Below are 18201 nucleotides of genomic sequence, written 5' to 3'. Positions count from 1 at the left end.
CTTTTTTAGAGACTGGGTGGAAAAGAACCCATTTTGTTTTTTTAATGTTAAGAGTTAGTTTGTTGCATTTAAACCATTTAGATATACTTTTAAGTTCATCATTCATAGTATAGAAGAGTTTGTAAATGTTATTATCGGAAAAGAATAAGTTAGTGTCATCAGCAAACATGATACTCATTAAATTCGAGGCTTTATTTAGATCGTTTATATAAACCAGTTCTAGTTCTAGTATTTTTAAAAATGTGTTGAGAACAGAGATAGGGCGATAATTACCAATATTTGTTTGATCACCTTCTTTTAAAATTGGAGTAAACTAAGCAATTTTTAGTTGTTCAGGAAAAACTCCTTGGCGTATAGATGCTCCATAGACCTTAAATAGGATATCTTTTAAGTATTCAAAACATTCTATGACTATATATTACCGTTTATGTCATCTGCTCCGGTTGATTTATTTTTTTAAAGAGTTTTGAAAGCTTTTTCAAACTGTTGAAAAAATAGTTCAGAAGATAATTCGTTGGAACTAGTGCAATTATCCACTTGTATTAAAAAATCTCTAAATATAGCATAAGGAATTTTGTTTGCTAGTTTGGGACCGATATCAACAAAGAATTTATGAAATTCATGAGCTATAGCTCTTGATTCGCATGTATGTTTGTTATCAACTTTAATTGTTTATGGGAAGGAACCTGAGCATCTTTTTTGTCTACCACTAATTTCATTCATTATTTGTCTACCACTAATTTTATTCATAATTTATTAAATTATTTCTTAAATTTTTTTAAAAAACAAAAAACAACAAAGCTTTGGATTGTTATTATAAGCTATATTGAGATTCTATACCAACAAAAATAGTCAGAACTATTAACAATAGCATAACATTAAAAAAAAACACCCAATAGAGGTACATATCATATGTCACAAACAAATAATTAGCTGTAACTCAAGTGTTTCCTGCCAAAAAGGTTAAACATACATGGCTAACTTGTGCAGTATTGCTTTCCTTGTTTTTAACTTCAATAGCGCTCTCAGACAAAGAACCTGATTGGAGGATACTTAAAATACCTAATGAAAGAAGCGCTATGCACGGTGCTAATTTTTGGCCAAAAATCTTTCAGCGCAAAATCGTTCGCGCGACTATGTCGCGTAGACTGGAACATTTTTACGTTTGGTTCGGTCTACACTAAAATATGCAGTTAAGTAACCAAGGATCATGGCTTAATTGGTCAAAAGTGGTATGTTTTAATGTGGTAATATGTTGAAATATGAGTAATATTTTTTTGTTCATGGAAGAATATATGTATTTTTACACATTCGTCGTATTATTTTAATCATAATAAATAAGTATACAAAAAAATGCTCGATAAACCACTATGTTACCTCTTCTATACACACAGTTTCACATTTGAAATTAATACTTGCATTAATATCTTTCTTTTTAGCTAGAGATTTTAAAAGTTAATTAATATATCTTGAGATATCTAATTTTTTCTAGTAAAAATTGACTTTTTTGATTTTCAAAAAGTCTTAAAACCTTAAATAATGAATTAACTTTAAAATCTCTAACTAAATATGGACCTAACACAGTAAGGACTATTTGTGAACTTTTTTATAAATGAAGTAAAAGATAAGTATGAGTTTATCTCTGATGTTTCTATGTAACTTTGTGACTAATTTTCAGAAAACTGACAGCCATTTAAAAAAAAAAAATTTATTATTTGGTTTAAAAAAAAAAAAAACTATTTTTAAGACTTTATCTTGAATGTTAAAATGTAAATGTTTAACAATTTTTTATTTATTTGTCGCTTGACATTTAAAAAATGTTTTTAAAATTTTTTTAGTTGATAGAAAATATTTCATAAAAATAATATTTATAAGTAGGTATAAATAGTATATATATAAAACAGTATGAAAAAATGTTTACAATTATCTTAACCTGCAAAGTGTGGCTACGCATCAGTGTTGTCCATGTTTAACCGAGAAATGCACACAGTTTGTAGATTTTTGACCTAACCCCAACGAAAACACCCGGAAAAATCCTTTTGAGGGATGATAGTACATACCAATAGGAGTTCATAGCAATAAATCTTAAAATCAGGCATTACCGTCCGTGGGACTTTTTTGCGTTTAAAGTTCTAAATTAGAGTGAAAGTTAGTTTTCTTTATTTTCCGAAATCAATAATTAGTTTTACAAAAAACTTTAAAAAAACAAAAAATGTTCTACATAAAGTTCTAAACAACTCTTATCTTATTCATATTTTCACAAAAACGCGTTTTTAACCTTCAAAAATCAAGACAAAAACTCGGCATTTTGTCTACCATAATGTCACGCTGAAAAATATCTTTTACAACCATCGTGTCACACTGAAAAACGATTTTTTGACGATCTCATCTAGTCGCACGGAAAAACAACGCTTTGTTTTGGGAAATGGCACTTGAAAAGCTTGACTAAGCTTTATCTTTTGACTCATTACGACCAAAATGCCTAATGCATCAAAAACACATGATGAATGCAGAAAATCTGTATGTGTTGTGTGCATGAAAAAAAGTGATAGAGAACTGACAGTTGCAGCAAAGGAAAAAATTCTTCAATTCATTGAACCTGATTTAGACTTCAATGATGACAGGGTTCCATTAGGAATTTGTGTCAACTGCAGATTTCAACTTGGAAAATTGGATGGCTCCATGAAAAAAGTTCCAACACTTTTAATTGTAATTAATTTTTTAATTGGTCGTGGACTCCCTCACAACTGCACACCGGGGACTCGCCATGAAAATTTGAAAAAAATTGCTGAAGCTGATGGAAAGGGCGCAGAGCTAGTAGCTTCAGCAGTTATTGCTTCAAAAGATTCATTTCCTAATGGAACAATTCGTCTTACTCAACAAGCTGGAGGCAAAGCTATTCCACTGCGAAGAGGGGCATCAGTAGCACATTAGCTGTTCAAAACCCCGCTTTCTACTCAGGATATGGTTCACATTCAGCAAAACACTGGACTCTCCAATAATGGTATGCGAAAGCTTGGCTCCACTTTGAATCAAATCAGTCCCTTACGGTTGGTAGAACCCAACTTTCAACTGAAATTTGCTCAGGCAGGACAAAAAGTAGCAGACCACTTTACAATTAGCAGCATGAACCTGTCAGAAGACAACCAGACCAGGGAGGTTGTGCACTGCCATAGTCTCATTGACCTCAGTGTCAACGTACAATTTTCATGAAACTTGGGAGATTCATTCATCTTGAAGCTGGGAATAGATGGAGGTGGATCATTTTTGAAGGTCAGTTTCACTCACATTGAACTGGAAAAGAATGAGTTGGAGCCACAAAGTCCTGTTCAAAAAATATGAAACTCCACTTTCATTCAAAGCACAAGTGTCAAGCAGCAAATGCTTGTTGCTCTCTCTCAAGACACACCTGAAACTTACCAGAATGTCAAGCAGATTTTTGGTCTCATCAAAATCCATGAGAAGTCTTTGCTAGACTCTTTAGTTATTTCCTGTAATTTGAAGCTTGCTAACATTCTCTGTGGAATTCAATCACATGGTAGCAAACACCCTTGCTGCTGGTGTGAGGCAGAGAACACAAACCTCATCAGATATGGCCATCCAAGAACCTTCGGTTAAATTCGGAAGCAATTCGCAGAGTTCATGAAATCAGGCGGTGACATTCGCAAGTCGAGAGATTTCAAAAATATTGTTCATCTGCCCTTGCTTGATTTTTATGATGACATTCTTGTGCTGGAAGCCACCCCACCTATGGAGCTTCATCTACTTCTTGGTGTGGTCAACCATCTCTTCAAAAACCTCTGCGATCTTTGGCCAGATGCAAAGCAATGGCCAACCACACTGCACCTTTCTATTCAACCATTCCATGGAGGCTATTTTAATGAAAATGATTGCCTTAAGCTGCTGAGAGTATTAGATTGCCTGAAGCAAATTGCAGAGCCAAAGCACTTCAAACAGGACGATGGGTTTATTCAAACTTTGTCTCTGTTCAAAGATGTTATTACATCTTGTTTAAGAACCACTTTGGATCCTGATTTTGAAGCAAAAATTGAAAGCTTTAAACATAGCTACATTAATCTTCTAGTCTCTATTACTCCCAAAGTACATGCTGTCTTTCATCATGTTCCTCAGTTCATCAAGAGAAAAAAATATGGGACTAGGACTTTTCAGCGAATAAGAACCTGAGGCTCTTCACTCAAATTTCAAGTCCTTCTGGGACAGATAAAAAAGAACTCCAGAGAATCCTGATTATTCCAAGCATCTCCTCTCTTGTGTCATTGAATACAATAGCAAAAAAATCTAGTCTCAGCAAGTCAATGGTAAGTTATAGCTACAGATTGCTAAGTTGCAACTTAAAAAAAGCGTAAATTTGGGGGAAAACCCAGATCAAAAATGATTTCAAAGAATAATCCAAAACTTTTTTTTCAGTTTCCTCTAAAACTAAAGGAAAGGTAACAAGAAAGAACAAAAATGTCAAAGAATCAAGTGAGAACGAGCCAAATCCAATGAAGTTGAAGAAGAATATTCGAACTTATAGAAAAATGTTTTTTCAAGGAAAACTAATCAAATTTTGGAAAATAGGAATAAGATAAGAGTTGTTTAGAATTTTATGTTGAACATTTTTTGTTTTTTTTATAAAGTTTTTTGTAAAACTAATTATTGAATTCGGAAAATAAAGAAAACTAACTTTCACTCTAATTTAGAACTTTAAACGCAAAAAAAAACCACGGGCGGTAATCCCTGATTTTAAGATTTATTGCTATGAACTCCTATTGGTATGTACTATCATCCCTCAAAAGGATTTTTCCGGGTGTTTTCGTTGGAGTTAGGTCAAAAATCTACAAACTGTGTGCAATCATATCATTTTCTAATGTAAGTTTGTTTATTCTACATTATTGTGTTATTAGGATATTTAAACACACTAAATATTACTTTTTTATTTTATTTAGCTGGAGTAAACAGACTTTGTGAGAAAAAAAAAAAGGTTTGAAAGTTTTTGAAGTTCCAAGTTTTATCTTTTTATTATTAGATCTTCATAATTGTTTATATTAATTATTATTTTTACATTTTTGTTTTCTGTTTTATTTCGTATTCATGAATTTCAAAGTTATGTTCATTAAATTTGAAAATTGTCTGCATTTTATTCTGCATTTTTTTTTTGTATTGTAACTTCATTAAATATTTTTATAAAGGATAAATTTTTTACTTGGTTACATATTATTAACTTATTATTAAGTTATTATTAAATTGATAAACATTTTAGTTATTGAAGTTTATTATTGATTACAACGGTTTTATTAGTGAAAGACCTCCAGGAATGTAAAGGCTAGTACTAATGTGAACAAAAAGTATAAACAGCTACAAAAAAGTATTTTAGGAATTATAATTAGTATATTTAAACAACTATTTGAATATGTTACATTATAAAAGTAATGAACTAAAGTGTTCACAAATTTTCTATTTTTACAGACCTAAATGTTTTATATTAATAATTTTTCATACAAATGTTGATGTATATCTTAAAAAACTGTGTTTCTTATTTATATTCAATTAATATCCATTTATATGTTGCATGTTCAAAAACAAAAACAGTTTGTAGATGGTTTTTCAAAGTTGATAAACATCTGATACAAGGTATCAGATATACTTTGTATGAGGTTATAGTAATCTAACACAAGGTATCAGATTATTAAAAATCTTGATGTTTGTGTTAAGGTTATCTAAGTAAAGCCATGATCCAAGTAGGGATGTGGTGTCCCAAAAGGATCCCGGATTTGTATGTCACAAAAAGATTACTTCAAGTATTGTGAATTTCAAAATAGGTATCACAGATGTAATGACTTGCAAGGCTGCTCAGTTTTATGTCTTTTTATTAAAAAATTTGTGCAAGCAAATATCAAAAAGAATGTACAAGCAACAAACTTTTTGGTTTCATTTTATTTCTGAAAATCCATTTGTATTTTGATTATATCTCGATTTCAGAAATTACATTTGCTGAAATTAATTAATATATTTTATTTATATCATTTTAAGATATTTTCATATAACCTTCATAAAAAAGATATTTAAAATATAAAAATAATTTATTTCTGTTAGTTTTTATAAATATTACTTGTTATAAAAATATCAATAAGATGACACCTTTCTAAATGTTATGTTTTTTTTTTGTTTTTTTAAATAAATTAAGTTGTCTAAATTAACACATCTAAAACTAGGCTGTTCAACAAGCTATGCAAGTTACAGATTGTGTAGATTTATGAAATAAAATTTACATATTGAATGAAAATAGAACATGTACGATAAATTGATAGGACAGTAGTAATTTTTTATTTTTGTTTTTTAGATATTGGGAGGCTATACTTGACCACTTACTTTCCTGCAACAAAACCATAAGAAACTTCAACTAGAAACCAATTTAAAATAATTTTGATAGCAGCATTTTCTGAGAAGAATTTTCTCTTTATTTTATTTACTAATTAGATTACTTATATTTCATAATTTCATTAAATTAATTTTGGAGATTGTTTAATTTTGGTGTCTATCAAAATTTTAAATATGATATATAAATTTAAAATAAAAATTTTAAGTTTAAAAAATTAATTTACATTTAGATTTTTAGTGAGAATAACTAATTTTTATTCAGAAGTGCAATTATAATTAGAGTGTCTAGTTTTTGTAATATTTTTTCCGCAAATATCAATTTGATGTTACGTTATCAACGTGAAAGTAATAATCTCAAGATTTAATTTTAAAAATGGTAGGATGAGGTACATAAACATACGCTTTGTTTTCTTATAAATAAAATTCAAGTTATGCGCAAAATGTCAGACCGATAGAAACCACTTGCAAAAACTATCTATACATATATATATAAAGGGAGATATGTAAATCTATGCATAACTGCTTATATTGGGTCCATAAATGTGAAGTAGTAAATCACCTTTTTTTGGTTTACGCTCACTCTGCTTGATAAGTTGATTACCCTGTTTAATCAGATTTTCTTATTAATTGCTGTTCCTCCTCATATCTTTTTCTAATCTTTAATTAATGAATGTATATTTCGTTGTTTTGATCCCTATTGGTCAGTCGAAGCATGTATATTTAACTGCATCCATTACTTATGATTGATTGATGTAATTACCCTCTAATTAATTTAATTAATTAATTTTACTTGGTCAGTAAAGTATCATTTTCGATAAAGCGTTTTTGAAACTTAAGAGGGTGCGCTGTTTACACGTCCACATTACTGTTTACATGTACACATTACATTTAATTAAAAAATATTTTATATTTAGTTAGAAACAATTTTTTTTCTTTTTCCACAAATATTTATTTGTAGAAAAACCTAGATTTTCAAAAATGTTAAAACTCATTGTGTAACCAGCGTAAAGTGATAAAAACATATAGCACATGCAAATACATTTTTACCTGTGAAAATATGCCTTGAAAATGCTATGTGAAAGTATGTCTTGAAAATACCATGTGAAAATATGCCTTGGAGGAAAATCATCAATCAAAAGTTTGCTGAGATTAAAAGTAACCATTTTAAAACATTAAAACACACTTAACTTAGAAGTTATATCTTAAAGACTAGGAACAAATGTCCGGATCCGATTTTGTTTTTTATACTTATTAACTAGCCGGTTTTTAATAAAACCCACTACGGTTGAATTGATTTTATATCTTGTTACTACAGAGGTAGCCAGAATATTATTTCACTTCTAAAAAGTCTATTTATTGCAGAAAATTTTTAACAAATAAAAAACTGGCTACCTCTGTAGTAAGATTGTCTTATCAATCAATCTTTACGGACGCAGAAAATTTTTAACAATATCGCAGAAAAACTCTTAACAAATAAAAAACTGGCTACCTCTGTAGTAAGATTGTCTAATCAATCAATCTTTACGGACGCATAAAAACAATGATCTAAACATTTTTTTATTATTTCTTGGTTTTTAATATACAAAAGGTATCATTTATTTGATAATATGCAAAAAAATTGAAGAAAATTTGTAAATTATTGTATGTAATATAAAGAATTAGTGAAAATCCGGGTTTTTTTACCCTTAAATATCCCGCACTTAAAAAGGCAAACTTAAAAAAATTTGGAATTTACAAAACTATATTAAATTTCTTGGAGGTCTTAACTCCCTTTTCTAAGAGAAAATTCTTGGAGAGCACTACAGATTGAACCTAGCATCGAGGTTAACATCAACCTAGCACTATTCATCGAGGTTAGGTTCATTAAAAACTCTATAGATGCAGTTTTTTATAAATCTTTATTAGTGCATTTATCACTTTTGTCCAATGTAAGATCAATCATCTCTTCTTCAAAACAATCCACCAGCGTTTCATAATTTTCCCCTACTGTAAAAACAGATGACATCTACTGTGTGTAAAAAATTTAACCAATTTTTGGTTATAAACATCAGGTTATTCCGCACATACATATGCGAAATTCATATGAGCCAATTCATATGTGAAAATTCATATGAATTTCACGTTTTTCTGTTACAGTTACTTTGAAAAAAAAATTTAATTTAAAAGTGGAACCCAGAAAGTCCTAGAGGTTTGTGAAAGGCGGATAATAACCTATTTCAATTAATTTCAACAAACTCAAGTTGCTTTTGTGACAAATAGCATAAAGATAATTTATATAACAAGCTTTGCAGTATTGAGCTATCTTTTAGTTAATATTGGTCCAACATATTTGTCATTTCAACAGATTTTATACATAGCTCTCATTCTATGTATAAAACCTATGTAGTAATAGTTAATGCAATGTCTGCAAAACACACTCAAATGTAAGAATACAATACAGTCATAGAAACTTTAGAGCTAGTAAGAATCTTTTTTTAATTTCTTACAATAATCGACTGACGTTCTCAAGAAAACTGTTCTTGAGAAAAAGATGAACTACGATTATGAAATAGCAGCTGAACAAAAATTGTAAAAACCATCGGGTGCGGGAAGGTTTGACTTTAAAGCGACAAAAAATGAAGGAAAATTCGCTGGAGGTGCAAACTAGGGTCAGAGACAACACACAAATCGCGACGTTAAAATTATCTTGTTTCATCTCCTCTTTTTAAAAAATTGAGTCATTGATGGTGTTATGTACATAGGTACAATTCCAGGCCATTCGATGTGATGCCAAGCCATTTAGTGTGATGAGCATTAAAGTAATCAATCACAAAAAAAATTGGCTGATGGATAACAAAAAAAGATAAATTTGATCAAAAACAACATCAGAAAGAGTGCAGTCTTAAGAAAAAGGAAAATGATAAAAATAAATAAATAAAGACGACTGAGTGAACGGGTGCTGAATGGTGGCAAATAGAAAAATGGTCAGAGGATTCAAACCTGATCTCATGACAAATAGGCAAACTGATTCATATGTATTTATCCAGCCAAATATGTGACTATTGGAGTCATTTAGTTGCAAATCAAAAAATAATAGCCAATAATTACAATGTTGATTGCATTCGTTTCATAATATTAAATATTATCATTTCACATAAAAACTTCAAATGAGTAAGACACCCGCAAACCCAGTGGGCACAGTACGCTTTTAAAACGTTCTTTGGACGTTTTTATTAGGTTTAAACCTTATAAAAACGTCTAAAAAAACGTTTTAAAAACGTACCGTGCCCACTGGGAAAGCTGTAACCCAAACTACGTATCTCTGATAGTAATTAAGTTACTTATATTATTATTTTTTTTTTATTTTTTTTTTTGCTGTGTAAATATATAAAATCCGTAAGTTACTAACAAGATATAGGTAGCAGAGGCGAGAAGAAGACTGATATGTCTTACCGCCAAGCCCTTTGATAAATTCCGTAAATTTAAAGTTTAATTTAAAGATAAGTAGTTCCGTTAAGTTTATAAAATTAACAAACGTAAAATTGGTTAAGTGATAAATATAACATCTATTATTAAAAAATAACAAGAAGCGCTATTAACTTAAATATATTCTTCTACAAGCACGAAAATGTTTAATTTTATTTATTGAAAAATAATGAATTAAATTTTTTTTTTTTTTTTTAATATCAAACTTCAAAACACAAAACCAAAGTCTAAGGATCAAAAAATAAAAAGAATAACAACACATGTTAAACAACAAAGACATAAATAAATTTAAAAAGTTACCATGAGCATTTAACTCTTTTCTAAAATTAATATACTTTTAATTTAATTAATAAATCTATCATAATTGTATTTTACAATTTCAGAAATAGTTTTGTGGTAAATAATTTTTTAGTAATAACTGTCTATGTTTAGCCTTAAACTCAATAAATATTGTAAGAGTTTGAAGTTCAGTTGTGATCAAGCTTCGGGGTTAGGGTTAGGGTCAAGCTTCGGGGTTAGGGTTAGGGTTAATTACTTCAAATTATTGTTTCAAAACTTTTCCTAGGTATTAATTGCATACTTTGTGTAATTATAGATAAATGAGAAAGGTTGGGTCAAGTATTTTTTACTAGGATAATTTCTAGTCTTATATAAAGTTCAGAAACTTTGGCGCAGATGTAAACATTGCGATAATTCCATGTGAATCCGGTAAAGTTTCTAAAAACATAGCGACGGAATGTATTTTAATCTCAATCGGAGAAAAATTTTCGGTTATATAGTTTTTTTATATATTGCAATGACTATATCTGTGCCAAAGTTTCTGAGTTTTATATAAGACTAGAAATTATCCTAATAAAAGACTTGAGCAGCCGTAGCGCAGAGGTTTTGCCTCAGAAACTTGAGATTTGAGCCCTAGCGCAGAGTTCTTGCCTCAGAAACCAGTGATTTGAGGTTCAACGCCACCTCTGGGCAACTTTTATATCGGTATTTTTTTTCTGGTAGGGAAGGAGGCGTAAGTTTCCTTTCAAATGCTCTTCCGCGGTGCTTTGTGATAAGACCGTAAGGACTTCTTACATGTAACAAATTAGCCTTAATAAAGCAAAATAATATATAGTTTTTTTGCTTTATTAAAGTTAGTTTGTTTCATTCAAACAAAGTAGATGCGTTTTTAAGTTTGACCATTATTAAAAAAGAAATGTTGTAAGTGTATACAAATCAAAAGCCTTTCTTGATTATAAATTACGAAAAATGTTTTACTTCATTCTTATTCATTATGATCTTTCCTACGCTAATATATATGGGCCAACACATACAAACTAAGTAAACTACATAGCTTATACCACGCATGCAAAGCAATTAATTACTTTAAGAGGGTAAAAAATCTTTCCCCTGTAATGAAATACATGAATGTTCTAGATATATCAAAACCTTACTCATTTTAAATACTAATATTTATGCAAAACATAAGAAGAACTTGCTTTTCTCTCGGCTTTCTCTCAAAAATACAATCTTTGATCAAATACCAATCTCAGCTATCATATGAGCAAAATAAAATCACAGGTGTCAAACTTTTCAATTATGAGCCAAAGTCCTTCATTATATATATAGAAAAAAACGTATAAAAGTTTTGAAAAGAATTTTACCATATATTATAACTGCTATAACCTACGTGTGTTTAAATACTCATTATATATATACATTTGGACCCTGCGAATCTGTATTTTTAATTTCGAATCTAATCTCGAATCAAAGCGGGTTTTGATTTACAAATCGAATCGAATCACGAATCGAATCAGCAATTTGAGGAAATCCAAATTTTTTCAAAAAAAAAAATCTATTTAAAATTTTTTTTCCCGGAATAATATTTTAGCGGTTGTTTGAAAGCAGTATTACTTTCGATTACAATTACTTTACTCTGATTAAGATAAATAATTGTTGGATATCTGAAAAAACAACAACACTCAAAAATTAAATGGTGATTCAAAAAACTCGAATCATTTTTTCGAATCAAATCTCGAATCGAAGCGACACTTTTTTTGCGATTTGTATCTCTTTGGTATATATATATATATATATATATATATATATATATATAAAATTATATTTAGATGAATAAAAACAACTGATTAGCGGGACTTGAAGTTTCATGCCCGAAGGCAATCATCAGCCGTTAATAACGGTATTAACGGCTGATGATTGCCTTCGGGCATGAAACTTTAAGTCCCGCTAATCAGTTGTTTTTATTCATCTAAATATAGTTATATATAGCTCTATTATTCAGTAATATTGAGCACTGTAATACGTACAAAAGACTTCGTATTATTACATCAAAATACGTAACCTCGAATATATTCTATATATCAATATCTATACAAATATATATATATATATATATATATATATATATATATATATATATATATATATATATATATATATACATTCTTCAACATCTTGAAAAAGAGCACTTAATGCAGCGCTGAAAAACAAACCACTTATTGATTTAAAGTCATATCTATAATACGTAGATGACAGTCATGCTAGAGTTCCTTACACTGTCCATGCTGAGCAATTTAAGATAATACTTAATCAACAGCATTCAAAAATACAATATACTATCGAATTTGAAAATGACAACAAAACGCTAAATTTTCTAGACATATCCATAATAAATAACAAAAGTGGTAAATGTGAATTTAAAAAACACAGAAAAAATGCAATTACTAACATTTAAGTTAAGGCAACATCAAACCATGACCCACAAATTTTAAATGGAATATTCGAGGGTTTCGTACATAGAGCATTTAATGTATGCAGTCAAAAACATATGGAAAATGAACTGAAATTCCTTATTCAAGTATTTGTCGAAAATGGCTACAAACAATCTAATCTCATAAAAATCATAAAAGAAATAAAACGAAAGAACAAAAAATCACTAGTGACTACTAAAAACAATGAAAACATCACCAGTACGTATCCAACAATTTCATTACCTTGGGTACCAATAATGTCTCCCAAATTACGTAAGGTGTTTAGGAAGGCAGGATATAAACGGTCTTTAAATCAAACCTGAACCTAGAAGCAATATTAACATCAAGAAATAAATCAAAACTACAAATGAACAGCCACCCAGGAGTCTACCTTATTAAATGTCATTGTAACAAAAAGTATATAGGTGAAACAAAAATGCAAATAAAAACACGCATGCAGCAACACAAAAACAGTACAATAGGAAATAAAACAGAACGATCTGCATTAGCTACACACATGAGACATTGTTCACAACAAATTAACTGGGACAGTTGCAGAACTCTAAAAGTTGATGCTAAAATGTTTGATAGGAAAGTTCGTGAGGCACTCGAAATACAGTACCACCAATGTGCCCCTCAACAAAACGGTATCAATTTAGATGAGGGTCAATATGTGTCAACAAAATTTTGGACACCATTTATGGCGCACTTACGTCAGAAAAAGATGAAGCCATCCCATTGACATAAAATAAAACTGCCGTTTTAAAGATAAGATTCAAAAAAACAAAAAACAAAAAAATAAAAACTTTAAAGCTAAAGACGCTGGTCACAACAATCCAGCGAAAATTTCTTTAATAAAAATAAAAATAAATTTAGTATCGAGAGAAACTCGTATTAATTGATGTTTATAAAATAATAATATATATATATATATATATATATATATATATTTATATATATATATATATATATATATATATATTTATATATATATATATATATATATATATATATATATATATATATATATATATATATATATATATATATATACATATTTTAAATGAAAAAATACAACTTTATAATGGAACTTGAAATTTCATGCCATTCGGCAATCATCACCCATATTACTAATCTGACGTCAAGTGTACGTGATTCGATATTTGCTAATTGCCGGAATCAAAGTTAGAAAGTAAAAATTTTTTCCTATGCCTACAAGCAGAAACCAATTCACTTTTTTTATTAAGTAGTAAACTACTATCAAAATTCGTAATAAAATATTTTTCACTGATGCAAAGGTTACACTTTTTTGTAGATGGATTATAAAATTGGCATCTTTTAATTATGTTCCACTTAATTATAGGCATGTTCCCTGCGTCTTTATGTTTCCAGATTTCTTTAGAAAGTTCTGTATCATTTTTATACCTGGTTGCATTAAATGATTTAAGGTGGTTTGCAAATCTGAGCTTGAATCTAAGGTGGTTTGCAAATCTGAGCGTTTTCACTAATACCGATGTAAGATTTTTCCGTAAGACTGAGATTAGGTGATGCAATATATAAAGCCACTTTTCTACACCAATAAATAAACAAGACTAAAAAATTACAATAAATAGTGATATAAATTGAAAATATAAATCAAACCACAAATGTTATATATAATTAAAAAAGTCTGATCTTATCGTATAAATATATATATACAAAATAAATATAGTAAGACATCTCTTTATAATACGAAAGAGAAAATACAACAGTCTTACAATTAAAAAGAAAAATACGTGGTTGTCATAAAAAGTATTTAAATATATCATCAATAGATAAAATAAAATCTTTAAGTTTACTTCTTTGAGCCCCATCAGCAAACATAATATTAGGGAGAGCAAACATAATATTAGTGAGGGCAAACATAATATTAAGGAGGGCAAACGTAATATTAGGGAAAAAAGTTCATTTAATAAAAACTAAAATAAAAACTAAAATACAATGCAGAGATAACTATCAAAGTTATAAATCAACAAATATTTGTGTTAAAAGAACTTGATTTTGTTATAAACAATGAAACATAAATACTTCGAAATTTTTAAATCATTTTCAAAAAAGGTAATTAAAATCTAATATATTGAAGTCCATGTTTAACAAATGCGGTTTTGATTCAGCTTTAAAATTCTTTAAAGTTTACACAGTTTTGTTTTTTATTAAAAAATGAAAAAAAAAAAAACTTTTTTTTTTCGCTCATATGATCAACTTTAAGTAATACTCTCTTATATACATAAATCTTTTAAACTTAACTTTCTAAGCTTTCCTAAGCCCCATAGAAGCCCCAAGTCAATGATATAAATGATATCCAATCACCCATTTTGTCTTGAAAAAAACAAACGGTTTTAGAACTTATTATTTACTTAAATCTTGTTTAAAGCAGGTTTCAATTTTCTTATTTATGCTAAACCAACATTTTTTTTTTGCAACATGCTTTTTTGTTATTAAGTAGCAGTATCTAACGAACAAAATGAAGTATTGACCTGAAATTCGGTACATATACAATCTTTCGCCCAGCGACATAGACAACCTTTCACACGATGACAATGACAATATTTCGGTGGATTTAAGTATTTTATTAATTTACTACCTAATTTCCTAGCTAATGATCATTTATATGATACATTAATGATCATTTATTTGATACATTAATGATTATTTATTTGATACATTAATGATCATTCATTTGATACATTAATGATCATTTATTTGATACATTAAAAGTTTATTAAACATTTTCAAATCTACATATTTGTTTCGGGGCAGATATGTCTGGAATATATATAGGCAAATATGTTCTGCATCTTTTTAAGGCATATTTAACTTTGCAAAATGGAGGAGATGTTTTGAACTGTTTTTTTTCGGCTCCATATATTTTGACTTTTAATATTTTTTATGAAATAGCTGATTTTCAAAATTTTATGATTCATTAAAGTTAATTTTGTCATGGAAAAGTAGATTTGATTAGCTTTTAAACAATATATAATAAACCATTCTTCATTCATCAACCACGTATCAAAAAAACATCTTCGATGAGACCAAGCCAATTTTTTATTAAATTTAATTCTGTAATTTTGAATACCGATATCATTAGAACTAGACATACACTAGACTACTAATATTTTCTTATCTTATATCATTATTATATATTTTCTTATTATATTATTATTATCTTATATTACTATTATATATTTTCTTATCTTATATTGGTCATCCACTCTTCATCTTTTAGGATCAATTCTTACTTTCGATCTTTCTTGGAAACCATATATCAAATCTGTAGTAAAATTAGCATCTGCTAAGGTTGCATCTCTTTATCGAGCTCGACACTTTCTTACTTCGGATTCTATTCTTTATCTCTATAAATCTCAAATCCGGCCTTGTATGGAATACTATTGCCATATCTGGGGCGGATCTTCTAATGATGCCCTTTTTCTTTTAGACAAGGTGCAAAAACACATTGTAAACATAGTTGGACCTGCTTTTGCAGCCAACCATTATCACATCGTCGTAATGTTGCTTTTCTTTCTCTTTTCTACAAATACTATAAAGAGCTAGCGTCTCTTGTGCCATCTACTAAAATTCATTCTCGTGTTATTCGTCATTCAATTAAGTCTCATCTTTTTCTGTGACTGTTCCTAAGTGCTCCAAAAACTCTTATTCGCCTAGTTTTTTTCCTCGAACATCAGTTCTTTGGAACTCGCTTCCTTCATCTTGCTTTCCTGATTCATATAATTTGCAATCCATTAAGTCGCTGTCAATCGTTATCTTGCTCTACAATCTCCATCTTTTCTTCTCCAGTAACTTCCAACTTTAATTAGTGGTTGCTTGTAGCCTTGTTGAAAGCGAAGATATTAAAAAAAAAAAAATTATGGTTAAAGCTTTTAATATGCCAAGTTTCATCTGTGTTACACGGTGCACAGTGGCTCAAAATCCTTAAAAAGTGGCAAAAAAGGAAAAAAAATAAAGTTTTTAGTTTCTAAATACAAATAACTTTTAATGGTGGTAAGGCCAGATGCATAACAATTTAAAACTTTTTTGGAAGCCATTGCAAGGTTATGCATTGGCCTCGGAACCGGGGGGCCGGGTTGGCCAGAGCCCCCCGAGAAAAAAATGATGGCGCCCTTTTTAGTTGTGCCTTTAAAAAATCATTGCCCCTGAAAAAAAAAAAATTTTTTTAAATTGTTAACAAAAAATTATTCAAAATATATCTATTTAAAAAAAATATATATTTTTGTATTAACTTTTTATTTGGTCTTCTTGTCTTGGTTAAATATTTTAACAATTGATTAACAAGATATTTACCGATAAGTGACATTGTTTTGATAGCGCCAAAAAGCCGATTATCTGAAAAAACCACACATGCACACAATAGTAAAAATTATTCGATTCGAAATACGTTTATTTTCGAATACGGAAATAATCTATTTAAAAATTGCGCGGTTTCAAATTTGAACAAAAACGAGAAGTTTTTAAACGTAAGTTTTTGAAACGCTTTACATTATTATTTTAGAGATTTTAATTGATATATTGGACGAGGTTAATTTCCATTCCATTCGGTCTCTTGTTTTGGCAACATAGCTAGAACGATATATTCCAAAATTGGTACATATGTAAATATGCCCGGAAGTAATTTATATTTCAAAAGATTATGTTGTTCTATTTTTTTATCTGAGTCCTTCCAAAATTGGCTAAAAATAAGAAATTTCTTAATGATGGAAATTATTATTTATAAATCACGATTGTTTTGTTGAATTGAATAATCAAATTTTAATTGTTCTTAGGTAATATAAAATTCCTATATATATAAAAATTAAAGCAAAAAGTTTCTAATAATGATTTTATTCTTTATATATATTATAATTATATAATAGAAGTATTTATTATATTATATATTGACTAAGTTTTATTTTTTAAATGTCACTATTAAAAAAAAGGTAACTACTATATGCTATCATGCCTAGCATTTAGACTATATGATGGTAGCCAAAAACTAAGCTATCTATATTAAAAATATATATACTTTGATAGATTATGTATATATCTATTTATATAATCAAAATAATAAATATTATATACATCATAAGTATTTTAATAAAAATAAATTTGTTTTTTAATTATAAATAAAAAAAAAATTTAATCTGTTGTTGTATTTGAGCTTGTGACCCCATTTCATTTAATAACAAATTAATTATTTAAAATTTTTATTTATATTCTAGAGATGCCACCAAAACGCAAACTTTTGGGTGCAGAAGTGAAAAAAGCAAATAATAGGCGGTTGTTAGCTAAAGAAGCATCTAAATCGAGAGACATTCTTCATTATTTCTCGCTACAACCCTCGACCTCTTCCGTAGCATTCCCCGAGTCGCAGTGTGTTCAAGATGAGAATGTGCTACAACCCTCGACCTCTTCCGTAACCTTCCTCGAGTCGCAGTGTGTTCAAGATGAGGGTGTGCTACAACTCTCGGCCTCTTCTGTAACCTTCCTCGAGTCGCAGTGTGTTCAAGGTGATGGTGTCTGGCAACAACCCTCGGCCTCTTCCGAAGCATTCCCCGGGTCGCCGTGAGTACAA

Source organism: Hydra vulgaris, chromosome 12 (assembly GCF_038396675.1).
Source record: "Hydra vulgaris chromosome 12, alternate assembly HydraT2T_AEP".
In the NCBI taxonomy this organism is placed as follows: domain Eukaryota; kingdom Metazoa; phylum Cnidaria; class Hydrozoa; order Anthoathecata; family Hydridae; genus Hydra; species Hydra vulgaris.
This window is presented reverse-complemented; position numbering follows the sequence as displayed.